This window comes from Crassostrea angulata, chromosome 3, assembly GCF_025612915.1.
Source record: "Crassostrea angulata isolate pt1a10 chromosome 3, ASM2561291v2, whole genome shotgun sequence".
Lineage (NCBI taxonomy): Eukaryota > Metazoa > Mollusca > Bivalvia > Ostreida > Ostreidae > Magallana > Magallana angulata.
In genome coordinates this window covers 12145173-12159077 of record NC_069113.1, presented here as the reverse complement: position 1 = coordinate 12159077, position 13905 = coordinate 12145173, and positions in this window count along the sequence as shown.

The window sequence follows — 13905 nt, the reverse complement described above, 5'->3', positions numbered from 1 at the left end:
ACACATTTCCACCAAAGTATATATTGATAGTATTTACTTTTTTATTTAAAAAATGTGCTTGTCCTCATAGGCTATAATGCAATCTTCATCAATTAATTACTGTTTAATACTTTTAAAAATTTCTCTCGGTGAATCTTTTTCTTCTCTTAAACGCTTAATATTAATATCAGAGTATTTAATACCTGATGGATACTTAAGGTTAGAAATATGAGGTCCTAATATGGATCGGTTGCCTTAATTAAACAGTGCCGGATAATTAGGTCATGACCAAATTAATATTTTTGGACCTGTGTTAGAATCCATGGCCAAGACGCAACTGCTTACAAAAAACGGTTGTGTTACATGATTTGATAATAGTACCTATTATTTAAAGACTTCTATACTGGAATCAAACAACTTCATTTATCCTTCACTATATTCTACATATGTAGAAATATACAAGGGTTGACCCAAAATAGCGTAGACAAGTGGCGCTATTCAGTTAACATTTCGCCTTCTGACAAAACCGCTGATATAAATTATTTTGTTTCGCAAAAAAATATTTTAAGCACGCATTTGAATTTTGAGGTACTGTTTGACAAATGGTCAATGGTCATCATACGGTGTTCTGACAACATTCAGTCAACAGAATTTAGGTACTGCCCTCAGTTTACGTAATTTTGGGACAACGCTTTTATGTCACAATAAAAACAAAAGTGGTTATACATGTAGACAATCGCATTGGTCTATTAGTGGGCATTGTAAACTGCTTCTGTGGTGGGATGGGGGAATCGGTTCAATTTATAATATACTAGTAACAAAACAAATATACCAGTTTGGTTTAAATACCTGTAGACTATATGTAGGTGTGTTTACAATGTTAAGTGAAACTCAGCTCGTGGCACGGCTGACCCATAATTTCGGTGTCTCTCATTATTTCTGCATTTCGACAGAACAAAAATTGTATAATATGAATGAATGAATAACGTTTAACTGTCTGGTACAAAAAAAAAAAAAGAAATCAAATTTTTAAAAATCAAAAAACATGTAGAGGACAATTTGGTCATGTACAAATTTTTAGTATAAAAAATCTAAATGAATATACATGACTATATCGCTGATATGATAAAAATGAAGATAAAGATAGTGGAAAGAATTGTGACCTATATTTTAATTCTAGTATCTGGGGTACTAAAAATCATTCTTAATCAATTTAATTAAAATTTAGCGCAGAAAAATGGATCTCTCTACAAATTCTTCTCAGGTATTACGATGGTAAATTGCTGCTTTTGATAACGAGTCAGTTCAAGCGACGGAAGCATTCTGTTTTAGACAAATAATTGCAAGAGCTTTGGTGTAGATTTTCATTGTTTTAGGTATGTTACAACGCACTTTGACAAATTACGCACTTTGAAAATTGTTTTCAAAGTGCACTAATTTTGAGACCACGTCAACGCATTTTGAATTTTTTTTTCAAAAGTGCGTTGATATCGTAGATATCAACGCACTTCGAAAAAAAATTTCAGGGTTTAGTCGGAATAAAATATAGTTATAGATACAATAAATAATTGTTTTAACCTTGTGTAGCCTAATGGGATATATTTTAGAAAGAACCCAATGCGTTCTCAGCTAACTTGTTAAACAGTTTCTCGATTATAATTTATTTTTCTTTTCTCATAAGCTTACGTAGTTTGACAATTTACATGAAGAAAAACTTGGGAGATTTGAATTATCCAAATATGACAAAACTGTGTCGCTTAGCAACCGCATTTTCCTTTTTTTGTGTATGCAGCAAACTTACTAGTTATCTGAACATTTTGCTGTGCCAAAAACGAAATTGATTTAATGTATTCATTAATAATGGAGATAATGTATAACATATTTCAACTGGCTTCAATTGCATGTGCTTATAAACAAACAGGGTGTGAAAAAAGGATACATTAGTTATGGTTATTAAAAAACAATATGATCTTTTAGAGGATCGGTTTTGAGAAAAAAAAAAACCCACACCCGAATGATTATTTTTAAGTTTATAATAATTTAATATTTGTCAATGTACATGTGATTTTTTTTTTATAATGAAGTGATTTAATTGATTAGAATTTGAAAAGAGGGTCAATGTTGAAACGCTAATAGATTATTTAACCTACCATTGGAGAAATTATTGCTTTCGTTTTTGTCAATATCACTGTCCTTAATTTACAACAAAGCGTATTTTCCCCCGATTTTATACATTTACTGTAAGTTGCTGAATATCATATATGTTTTGGAAAGGAGAAAGAGGGGTAGGGGACCTTCTTACTGTAATCAATCAAATGATGTTCTGGTAATTAACCTTTATTTCCACCCCTATCCCCGTTTTAAAGACGGTAAATGAAATTCATTTGTGTTGACAAATCATCATACTATCAACAATTTAGGAATTCAATTCCAGAAATTGTTAATAATACATATTTTTTCAAAGGGCGTTACGTGTCTCGATACTACAAAATGTTGATGTTCCTTCATATCAAACTTTGAAAAACATTTTAAAAGTGGGTTAACTTAATCCCAAATTTCGCATTTTGAAATTTTTTTTCAAAGTGCGTTGCCACATAGGTATCAATTTCATACAAAACACAGATCACGTCCGAAGCCACTGTTATACTGAGTAATATAAGTACGCATAACTTATATGAGTATCTGTTTTTTGTCATATGGCCTTTAATGCCTTTTCTGCGAAAGAAAGTCTATTTTATTAAACTTTGAGGAAGTTATCTTTCTTTCTATGAAATTGAATCGCTGTCTCCTGTGAAAATTCCCAACCTTATGCATTTGACTAGTTTCATCTCTCTAAGCAGAATGTCAATGATGATACATCTCTTAAAAAAATTGCTAAAAAATTAATCCTCAAATGAACGCAATTCCCTTTAGGTTTGTTTAAACCCTGAAGATGAGAATAAAGTGTCGAGGTTTCTTACAAAACGTTCTAATGAAATTTTGGTATTTAAATATTTAGAATATTATTTACCCCGATATCCATCACATTTATTCGTATAAAGTTGTTACGATATGATGAATAGAATTTTATTTGAAAATTATTGAATGCTTGTAGTGCCAACAAAATCTAGTTTTGCGCTGAGGTAAACAGTGCGCGTTTTCAACAGAGGAGAATGCTCATAGACCTATGAATTATGGCGTATGACCACATACATATACTGTTCATATGTATTGAAACCGATTGAATTTATTGTTTTCATAATTACAACCACGTTAAATTACTTTTCAAAATAAATATTTCATTGCTGACGTCGAAATGAATATGTAAACCAGTCAAATTAAGTATACGAGGGTTGTTCGGTAATTATTGAGACATTTACTCTTACTCCCATGGGAAAAGATGGTTATGCCGATTTTCATTAAAATTCGTCACTTAGAAAGAGAGATTTTTGTGTTGTCTCAATAATTTCCGAAAAACCCTCGTATGTAACATTTACTATCAATTCGAGTAATCTGGACGTTAACCTATAAATATATAAATTAGACCAAGATTTAATGTCAGAAAAATGAAAACTTAATCTGATCCCTTTTAATGAAAATATGCGATTTTCAATCAGTGGTACATTTACCCCGAGTTAAAATTTAATATCACGTACCCTATAAAATTGCGCTAGATAATCTTTATACGATGTAATTTCTCGAAGTTAAAAAGTATTGTTCATTAGTGAATAGAGGACCATTAATGCATTGTGTACGAAGCGACTTCGGTTCTAATCTTTCATAAAAGAAATATAATACAGAATGATTACTAAGTATTCATGGAAAATTTTCATTTTCTTTCATTTCATGTCTGTTGATATTTTCGCGTTTCTTTTATCTTAATGGAAAGACAATTGAAAATCAATACATTAGGAAACAAGAAGTCGAGATGAGATGCAATCATAAGACTTTTTTATAGAATATGTTCTCAGGTATTGAAGGTATCTATGCTATATAACAAGAGGCCCATGGTTCTTTATGATAACCTGAATTTAATTGTATTTCAAATCTAGCAGACCGGGTTCATGATCAGTTTAGGCCCGTTTTATAATATCTTCTATTTCAAAGGGGATACATTATTGTTTTTGTCGATTTTCTTTTCATTATTCGTCGTCATCCATATTTTGTTCGGGCCGTAACGTTACTCTAACGTACGTACCCTTTGACATTATGACTCCAGAAATTGGAACATAGATAAATATTGTTGAGCAGGAGTGCATGCCATCAAAATGTTTGACATTGACCTATTTTGTCTTTCAAGCATTTTATGAAAATCATTGTCCAGACCAACACACACAAGATTCCTTAAATAAACACACAGACTTTAAACTTGTATCACAGATAGATAGTATATAATCTAGCTGAACCCTACCACACTTTTGGACCTTGACCTAATATTTTTATTTCAAGGTCTATTTAGGAAAAAAAAACCTTACTCGTTCATGTCCTGAATATACTCTGACAGAAGGACTTCAAACTTTTAACAAAGACAAAAATAATACATTGAATTGTACTATGTGATATATTTGTCCTTAACCCATATTTTTACTCAAGGTCAAATTTAAGGATTAAATCATATTTTGTGCAGACAAAAAACATCAACTTTTGACTTAAAGACTTCAAACTTGAAACATAGTTGGGCGATCTATAAAAAAGGTGATCCATACTTTTTTACCATTACCTATTTAGTATCCCTAGGTTAAGCATCATATGTAAAATATCATCTAGGATATAACATTAAATTCCTTATATCAAACAGCCTTCAAAATTAATCTATAGACATAAAAAATAAAGCTTTGCTTATCCATTAGAAAAATTGACCCTGACCTTTTTTGTCTTTTAAGGTCAAGCGTTTTATGAAAAACATTTTCAAAGCCATAACATGAGATTCCTTCATCATACAAACTTTAAACTTGTACTTAAGATAGATGTTATATAACAAGGCTGAACTCTATCAGAATTGTTGACCATGACATAATATTCTATTTCAAGACCTTGACTTTTTCACTTCGTTTTTTTTTAAAACCATCAATACCCACTAGTTTGTTTTGTCATCAAACCTATTTAACCGAAATATTTTAAAGGATAATGTTAACTCAGGAGCGAAAAAATCCTACTAATAGGAACGAAAAACTACTTATTCTACATTGTAGCCCTACTACTGTGGTGCTGTTTTTCACTTTCAAATAACTAGGTCAATGACCTACTTTTTATACTAGTGACTTCTGAATGTTTATTGAATGTTTATTGAAAAAACTGTCAAAATTGTCCACCCTTTCTATGATTTTCTTTATTTTGCAATTATTAGAAATAATAAAACAAGGACTGCGAACGATAGCATTGTCTATCCGCCTAACTAAAAGTCATTTTTTGAAAGTTGTCTAATTAAAGTTAATTTTTTATAATAATGTAAACATTTATGTATATTTTCATTAAATATAAATGATTTGGTCAAACAAAGAGAGATAACTTTGTATTTTGGGTTAAAATAGCTCATTTCATATAGAGAATAAAGGAAAACGGAAATGTTTTTTTAAAACATCTCCCCCCCCCCCCCCCCCCCCCCCCCCCCCGGTGAAACAAATATTCCTTTTGAGGGGTTTTAATTATTGTTTTTTAGCATATTTTTACCAAAGGGTTTGTTGTTTCACGGGGGAACATATGTCTACAGACCGAAATACATTCCAAAAAAAGAATTTTGCTTTGTAAATTTTCGAAAACTAATTAACAGATATGAATTAAAATGAAATTTTACTTTATTAATAATCGTAAATATGTTATCATTAAGTTTTTATGCACATATTGGCCGCTAAATAAAATTTTCCTCACTATAGAGACCGATTTCAATGAAATTTTTTTAGACCCCGCGTTAGCAAAACTTTTGTTTAAAAAATAAATAATTTTTATACAGATTTTCTTTTGATATAAATTGATTAGGATTTGATTATACTTTTTAGTAGAAAAATTAGTTTTTGAATATCTGACAGAAATTCCGAAATATCTGGATGTAAAATGTAGGCGGGAAACGGGCGTTAGCGTTCGCAGTTCTTTGTTGGTTGGAAAATGATAAAATATCAATAGCTTTACTAGTTTCATATTTTAAAGAATCGTTTTAAACTCATATTCTAAATTTAATTTCCTCTATCAATTTTCAAAATTCTACCCATTTTTGATCGAGTTTTACAAAAACCTGACTAATAGGAGCTCCAAACCTCTGATTGCCTAAAACTACTTTTATTGTCCGTATTATTTTGACATTAACTTTATATAATGTCAATGATCAAATTTTCGAGATATTCTATCTGGAATTGATTTTAAGTATTTTAAAGATTTTTCCCATAGCGTGCCATCCAGTGATATAAAATAAAACACGATATAATACAACAATAAAATATGTAAAATGATATAAAAAACACATAGAAGCTTAACTTTTGTAACTACATAGCTACAGAAAGTTTTCAAGAGAAAATAAGAAAAATGAAAAAATTAGTCCGAATTTCCTCTGTTTCAAATTTTTTCTACTTTTATCGTAGCATAACTTCCTCAAATAAACAAAACATGGATATCAATATTGATTTTTGTTAAAAAAAATTGTTTTGTGTTTTTAAAACAACTTTTGACTTCAGGTATTGAACTTTGTAAAAATATTTCTTGAAATCTCAAATCCTGAGTAAACGTAATCCTTAAGTCTTGAATATCTAATCCAAAATAGTCCTCATTCTATTATCACAAGGTAAAAAAGATCACAATTTATATTAAGTTCTCCTTCCTCAGCATGTGTATTAAACTTTTTGTCACAACAATACCAAGAGAAACGAGTTTTGAAAGTGATATCCATTTCTCAAACAATACTGATGTTACATGTACTAAACTTTTCGCTTACAGCCTCAAAAGACAAACAATTACATTGTTATAAAACCGGCATTGATTTTTATGGGTTTATTCTTTAATATATTTTTCATTACAATACTATATTGTTACAACATGTTAAGCAAAATATAGCTAGGAAGACATTTCATTTGTACTAAAGATATTAAGTGTTTGTGGTTTTAATAGGGTCTCAGAGGAAAATGAATCTTTAAATGGTTTGTTCTTAATTAATCACTTATATTTCATTATGCGTCGCAGATTTTAATTATACGAAGAGATGTGTTAAGATGTCTGCACATGGCGTTTATGTTTCGCTGACGGAAGAAGGACGAAGTTCCGGTGAGATGTGTTCTTGCACGGTCACTTGAAAAAAATTAACGTTAACAATTTACGTATGACGAACATAAAAACACTATCATTTAATATGTATTCGTTTGATGAGATATCGGCGCTTCTGATTGGTCGAAAAATTTCTTTGATACCTGCATCAATAAAATTTTGCCGGATCTACTTTTCTCAACTGTTCTGATCTAACACTATTTATAGAACGGGAATTTCCAAGATAAACACTGTCAACAAAATGTAAAGTTGTGTCTGTTTTATTGTCAGCAAACAAAATGCAACCTTGTGAATATAAAAAAATGAAAGTTTAACCTTCAAAAATAAACAAAACACATTATTTGATTCACGAAATAGAAAATTAAGCGTCTTCTCACGATTTCGTCTGCTTGAGATCAATCAACATTTACAGCGAGGCTGGCTGTTCCTTTTCCAGGAATATTATAACGAACATATAGGCCTATACACTTTCACGGTAACACTGCTGTTCAAATTTGGTAAAGATAATTTTAAAATTTACACACGTACATGATCGGTCATCAGAATAAGCGTCGTAAAGAAAAGCTATGAGTGATGCATCAACTCCTTCTGCGCATTCCAAGCGGCTAATATACCATTTTAGTACATCACTGGCTATCTAGTTTTCCACAACGTTTACAAAAGTCGCTTATACATACTATTCTCTGTCGACATATCAGCTATTTTCATCCACGATCGCCTTTCCTTGGATGGTTATGTCCAGTTGCATATTCCAGCGATCTCGAATGAAAACTAGTTTTATTACGAGTTTTTCTGCACAGTGAATAATATCACAAGCTATCGCATGTATTTTCCTTTCGTTTTCAATTCAGCCGGTTCAGATTTTAACTCACTATTTGTGTTTAATCCTTTAATTCAGCTCAATAGCTCTGCATCAGCTGAGGCGCATCCATTTTGAATATTGTTGCTGTTGTTGTTTTGTATTCATACGCGCCGCTTCATTTACATTATTTACATTTTTGATCAATGACACATCACATTTTTTTATTTGAAAATGTTTTATTAAATGATAAGAAATGAAGATAATAATTTTTCTATTGATCGACGTATCAAAGAAAAAATTGACCGGAAAACTTTTTCATCAATGCGCTACGCGCATTGATGAAGTTTTCCGGTCAATTTTTTCTTTGATACGTCGATCAATAGAAAAATTATTATCTTCATTTCTTAAATCAAAATGTTATGAAGTATATTTAGGGAAATTAACTTAAAAACAAAGGGGTAGATTTTTTTGTAGAATGTCATTAACTGCTGATTGCTGTAAGTTTAAACAACTGCAAATTTGACCTATAAACACCGCGGAATCCCTTTTCTTTTCTTTTTCCCCCGACATATTCTAAAAGGAATAAGAATGAAGTATCAAACGGTACCAATGATTTGACTAGAAATATTTAACATAGTCAAGTACTGATAGGGCAAAAGGTTGTATAAAGTTTTATGAGGAATTAATTGGTACTCTTTTCCCTGTTTTTAATCAGAATAATCACCACCGCCGTTTTATTGTGACCTGCACTATTGTGAGACAATGTTCATTGAAATCCATGTCAAATTAACAATACTTCATTTACAATAGGTTAGCCTTGATGCACTTCTAAAGTCCCCATTAGTCTAATGAAATGATGATCTACATCTGATTGTGGAAAACTGCGTCTACTCGAACAAGCTGAGAGGCAGAAAGAAATACGCCAATAAAAGGGATCAATACAAGAACGTTGGAATATTATAGAAATAATGGTTCAACCTACGTTGGGTTTTTTTACGCCAAGAATAATGCACTCAGAACCTTTTTAATGCCAAAATATAAACTGAATTCAAGACACTTCCTATTTGCAATCATAATAACTTGAATTAGTCACCGATATCGTTTAAACAAAACTAATCGCACCATATTATCAAACATATCATTCATCTATAAATCAAAGCAGACAATTTAGTTCGATTAAGTTATTTGATTTTCTTATACTTTAATCTACAGGACTTGTGTTAAATGCAAGACAAGGCTTAACCCAATATTAAGATAGACCCCCTTGATAACAAAACAAGACCGGATGAAATCAACCCACAGGAGGAAGAAATAAACTTTGCCACTGGATGCGAAAAATAACCACATCGGATTTTAAGATATGTGTCCCTTCAAGCAATAAGGTGTCTTTAAGATGAATTCTTTCTTAAATCTACAGGAAAACGGTTCGTTTTTTTATAACTACAAGTTGATAGTTTGGCCTACAAGTTTATTATTCTAAATGATATTTTTTAAATCAGACCTATGGACTCCATATATAACGAGAAAACATTTTTAAAAAGGAAAGGTTTACCTCTAAGAAAAATATTGCCCTTTTATATTGACACCATTACCATCAAATACACTACACTCATTCGATTCCATTCAAGGACAAGATTGGTAATTTTCTGCTGTAACGAACTATTTCGATAGTGCAAAATCGTTGTTTGATCTCTCTAGCTTATGTAATGGCTTATCGAAAGATGATAAATGACCAAAGCTATCAAAAGCAACAGCTGTTTTCTTTAGCAGGATCTGCTGCACACATTCTACTTTCATAACGATTGTACGCGTACGGTAAAATTCAATCTTTGAGTTATTAAAATTAAAATAAATTATGAATCGCCTCTCAAAATGATCATTTACCTTACAAATACAGTTTGAAATATGACAATATGTTTCTCATCAGCCACAAAAAAAGATTTTAAAGAGACATTTGAGATTCTGGAATGCTTGGACAACATACGGCATATACTAGTACATCATAGAAATTATCAGACCCTGCATATTGAAATACATTCCTTATTTAAAAGAATTATCGAGACATAACCCAAAATATTACTATACATGTAAAATAGACTAAATTTGTCTAGAATATGCCTTCTTCTAATTCACTTTCTCTGCTAATCAATTACGAAGCAATGGTAAATTGGAGGACTTTGCGTGGCCATGAGGTTTTTCGTGTTTTCTCAAAAGAACGAGAATTACGTAGAATGTTACTTATTAGAGATGATATTGACATTATATTGGTTTAAAAATTGTTACATTTTCAGTTTGGCAGCTGAATAAATCTTTACCTATATTTAAAATTACTTAGCTGTTTCAGATTCACAATAAATTTTCATTAATCAAATAACATTCTAGTACATGTACATGTATGTATAATAATGACTGGTGATATGGATAACTGATTTTTTATCAATAGCATAAGGATCGATTTACATTTAAATCTAACTTGAATTAGTTTTGGACTCTCAGAAGATGATGTTATTGATATTTATTACAATTAGCTCAATGTTGTGGCTGGTTTAGGAGATACTAGTACTTAGGTAAGGGACCCCTTCATTTTGCGAAGTACTTCTCTCTTTAAATTGACAATGAAATTAACCGTATTTTTTCATTTATAAGATCAGTTGCTTAATCGAGGAGGTATTGGACACCTCTATATCGTGCCCTACCCCCCCCCCCCCCAAAAAAAATAATAAACGATGAAATTAAATTTATAAGCTTTTGATATCTTACCAGCGTAGCGCAATAGGTCAAAGCGTCAGCTACTGAAATGCGCGTCATGAAATCGAAACCCACTGATTCTTTTACAAGTTATAAGAATTTTTAAATGTTCAATTCTTTACAATTTACAATTCAAAAAACGATATTTATATTTTGATTATGATGTTGATATCTCTTAACACCTGTAGAAATCTTGTAGGCTTATATCAAGCTCAAGCGATTTAATAATTTTAACAACAATTTAACATATACACGTAGTCGCCTAAAGTGCAACTTTAAAGTTTTGGAGGCCACCAAATAAATTATTTTTTTCATTAAGAGCCTACAGGCTTCAGTATCAAGCGGTTTGGAAATTAATAGACTGATGCAAACCTTACTGCGCTTTTTTTTTTTGAAAAATAACCTAGTTTATAATATAACAAACGATAAAAACCGAAAAAGATTAGCCTAAATCGCTTCCGTGTTGTTAGATTTGTGTTTATTAAGCTATAAAAATATATTTTTAACCACTTACTTGCAAATCTAATATATCATCAACAATAAAAAAAACAACAATTCCCTTGATAATAACCTTTGATCATTTAATCTAATTTTCACTATTCAAGATCGAAATGTATTATTGCCACTCTGTAATAAAAATAAAATCACAACATCAGTTATTGGAAAAGTAATGTTGGAATTCCAAATAAAGCTCGGAAATTCCAACTTTATTGTTGGAAAACCCAAGATTCAAATTAGATTATTTAATAAATTTTCAAAGAAGGAATTTCTTGACGGATTTTAGATGTTGGCATTTTAAAAAAAAAACTGTTGTACAAAGAGGTGCTCATACATAGTAGGATATAATGGGAGGCAAGTAGGAATCCGAAAGAGAAGTTTACTCTTGAGGACGAGGCATTGACATAGAAAACAAAGGCGATGTTCTTAAAAATTTTGCAACAGACATATATCAAACATATTCATATAACATAGTCGTTTAATAAATAAGATTTTTTCAATCTATAATGATTTGAAAAAACAATTGACTGAGATTGAGGTGGTACATGTATGTTCACGTGTTGAAGCCAAGAGAGAAATCACAGCAACCCTACAAGTTACATTCTTTACAAGGGCACCGCAAAACTGAGCATAACTTCGCGATATGAAATATTGAATGCATTATTTAAGGAATAAGGAATTATTCTTTGAGAATTATGAGGTGATAATTTCGGTCGAGGCGTGATCAAATCCAATAGTGATCTTTACTACATGTAATAATCGGATTTATATATTCCAGCATCCGAAGCTGGTCCATAGCCACCTACGTTAGCCTATATAAATCCATAATCTGCATCCACCAAAGCAAGAAGGATGATTAAGCAATACTCCTTATAATAATAATAGAGCGACACACATTGTTTTTGTCCCCCGTCGCAACGCGGAGCGGGGGCATAGAAATGCCTGGCGTCCGTCCGTGTGTCCGTTGGTCCGTGTTTCCGTCCGTTACACTTTTTTGTAAGCGCTCTCATGCCTACAAATTTTGACGGATTTTCATTAAAATCATATCAAATGTTTATACTACTATTACCTTGGTCAAGTTCGAAAATCAGCATTGGTCGATACTTTTTGTTGGAGTTATGGGACTTTGACCACAAAAATGACTCCGTTTTATCCAAAAATCGACCTTGTAAGCGCTCTCATGCCTACAATTTTTGACGGATTTTCATTAAATTTATACCAAATGTTAATACCATTATTTTCTTGGTCAAGTTCGAAAATCAGCATTGGTCGATACTTTTTGTTGGAGTTATGGGACTTTGACCACAATAATGACTCCGTTTTATCCAAAAATTGACCTTGTAAGCGCTCTTATGCCTACAAATTTTGACGGATTTTCATTAAATTTATACCAAATGTTTATACCACTAATACTTTGATCAAGTTCGAAAATCAGCATTGGTCGATACTTTTTTTGGAGTTATGAGACTTTGACCACAATAATGACTCCGTTTTATCCAAAATTGACCTTGTAAGCGCTCTCATGCCTACAAATTTTGACGGATTTTCATTAAATTTATACCAAATGTTTATACCACTAATACTTTGGTCAAGTTCCTAAATCAGCCTTGGTCGATATTAGTATACTGCTTGACCGGCGGGGGACCCAGGAATTCTATTCTTGTTTCAAATTAGTTTTCTTATTTGCAAGTTTGCCATCAACACAACAGTGAATGAAAGTTCCCTTTGGTGCTGAAATTAAAAGAAATATTATTCTGCCTTGGCTTGCAGATAGTATTACCAAACACAAAAAGGTGCATCGTTTATTGTATCTTAGTGGTAATAAACTGAAACAAGAAACAAAATATGAATTATTCATACATTTTAAAAATCATTATCAATGTACATACATGTAAAAGCAACAAAAACATATTATGATATTTGGTTAATAAATAATCTGAAGAGGAAGTGATTCAAATCAAATATAAGATTCAAAATATAAAGTTTTGACAAAAATAGGTTTCCATAGAAAATTGTTACAAACGTGCGTTTGTTAATATTATTAGTCCCCTACCGGTTTTCACCGGAGGGACTATAGCTTTCCTCTGCGTCCGTCAGTCTGTCTGTCCCACTTCAGTTTTCCACACTTTTTTTCTTTATGCGTTTGAGGAATAATATGAAATTTGCTGCACAGCTTCAAAATGTCAAACTACAGAACAAGTTTACACTTTTGTAGCGTCTGGTTGACATATTTTCGAGAAAATTATTTTTTTATATTCCAATTTTTTAATGCTCGGGTTCGTTAACGGGTTCGGTGTGTATTGAATAAACGAGGAAGGTATGTAGTCAGTAATAATATCATGCATTTTACTTGGACAATTCCTTGTTCTGTTTCTAACAAACAGATACCGGTAAGTTCTGTACAGTAGTGTCAAGCATTGTGTTGTAAATTTAATCGACAGGGTTTTTGGTATTATTACAATCGGGTTCGTTATCGGGTTGGTCTGTTGATTCGGGGTACAGAAGACGATAAGAAATGATATTCTGCATAACAGTGCATTGTTTTCACAAATTTCTACAAACCGGTAGGGGACGTGTATTGCTTATGCAATACTCTCAGAATGCTTGTTATTATGACTGTTCCACACTTTTTAAAGAGAATGGGTATTTTC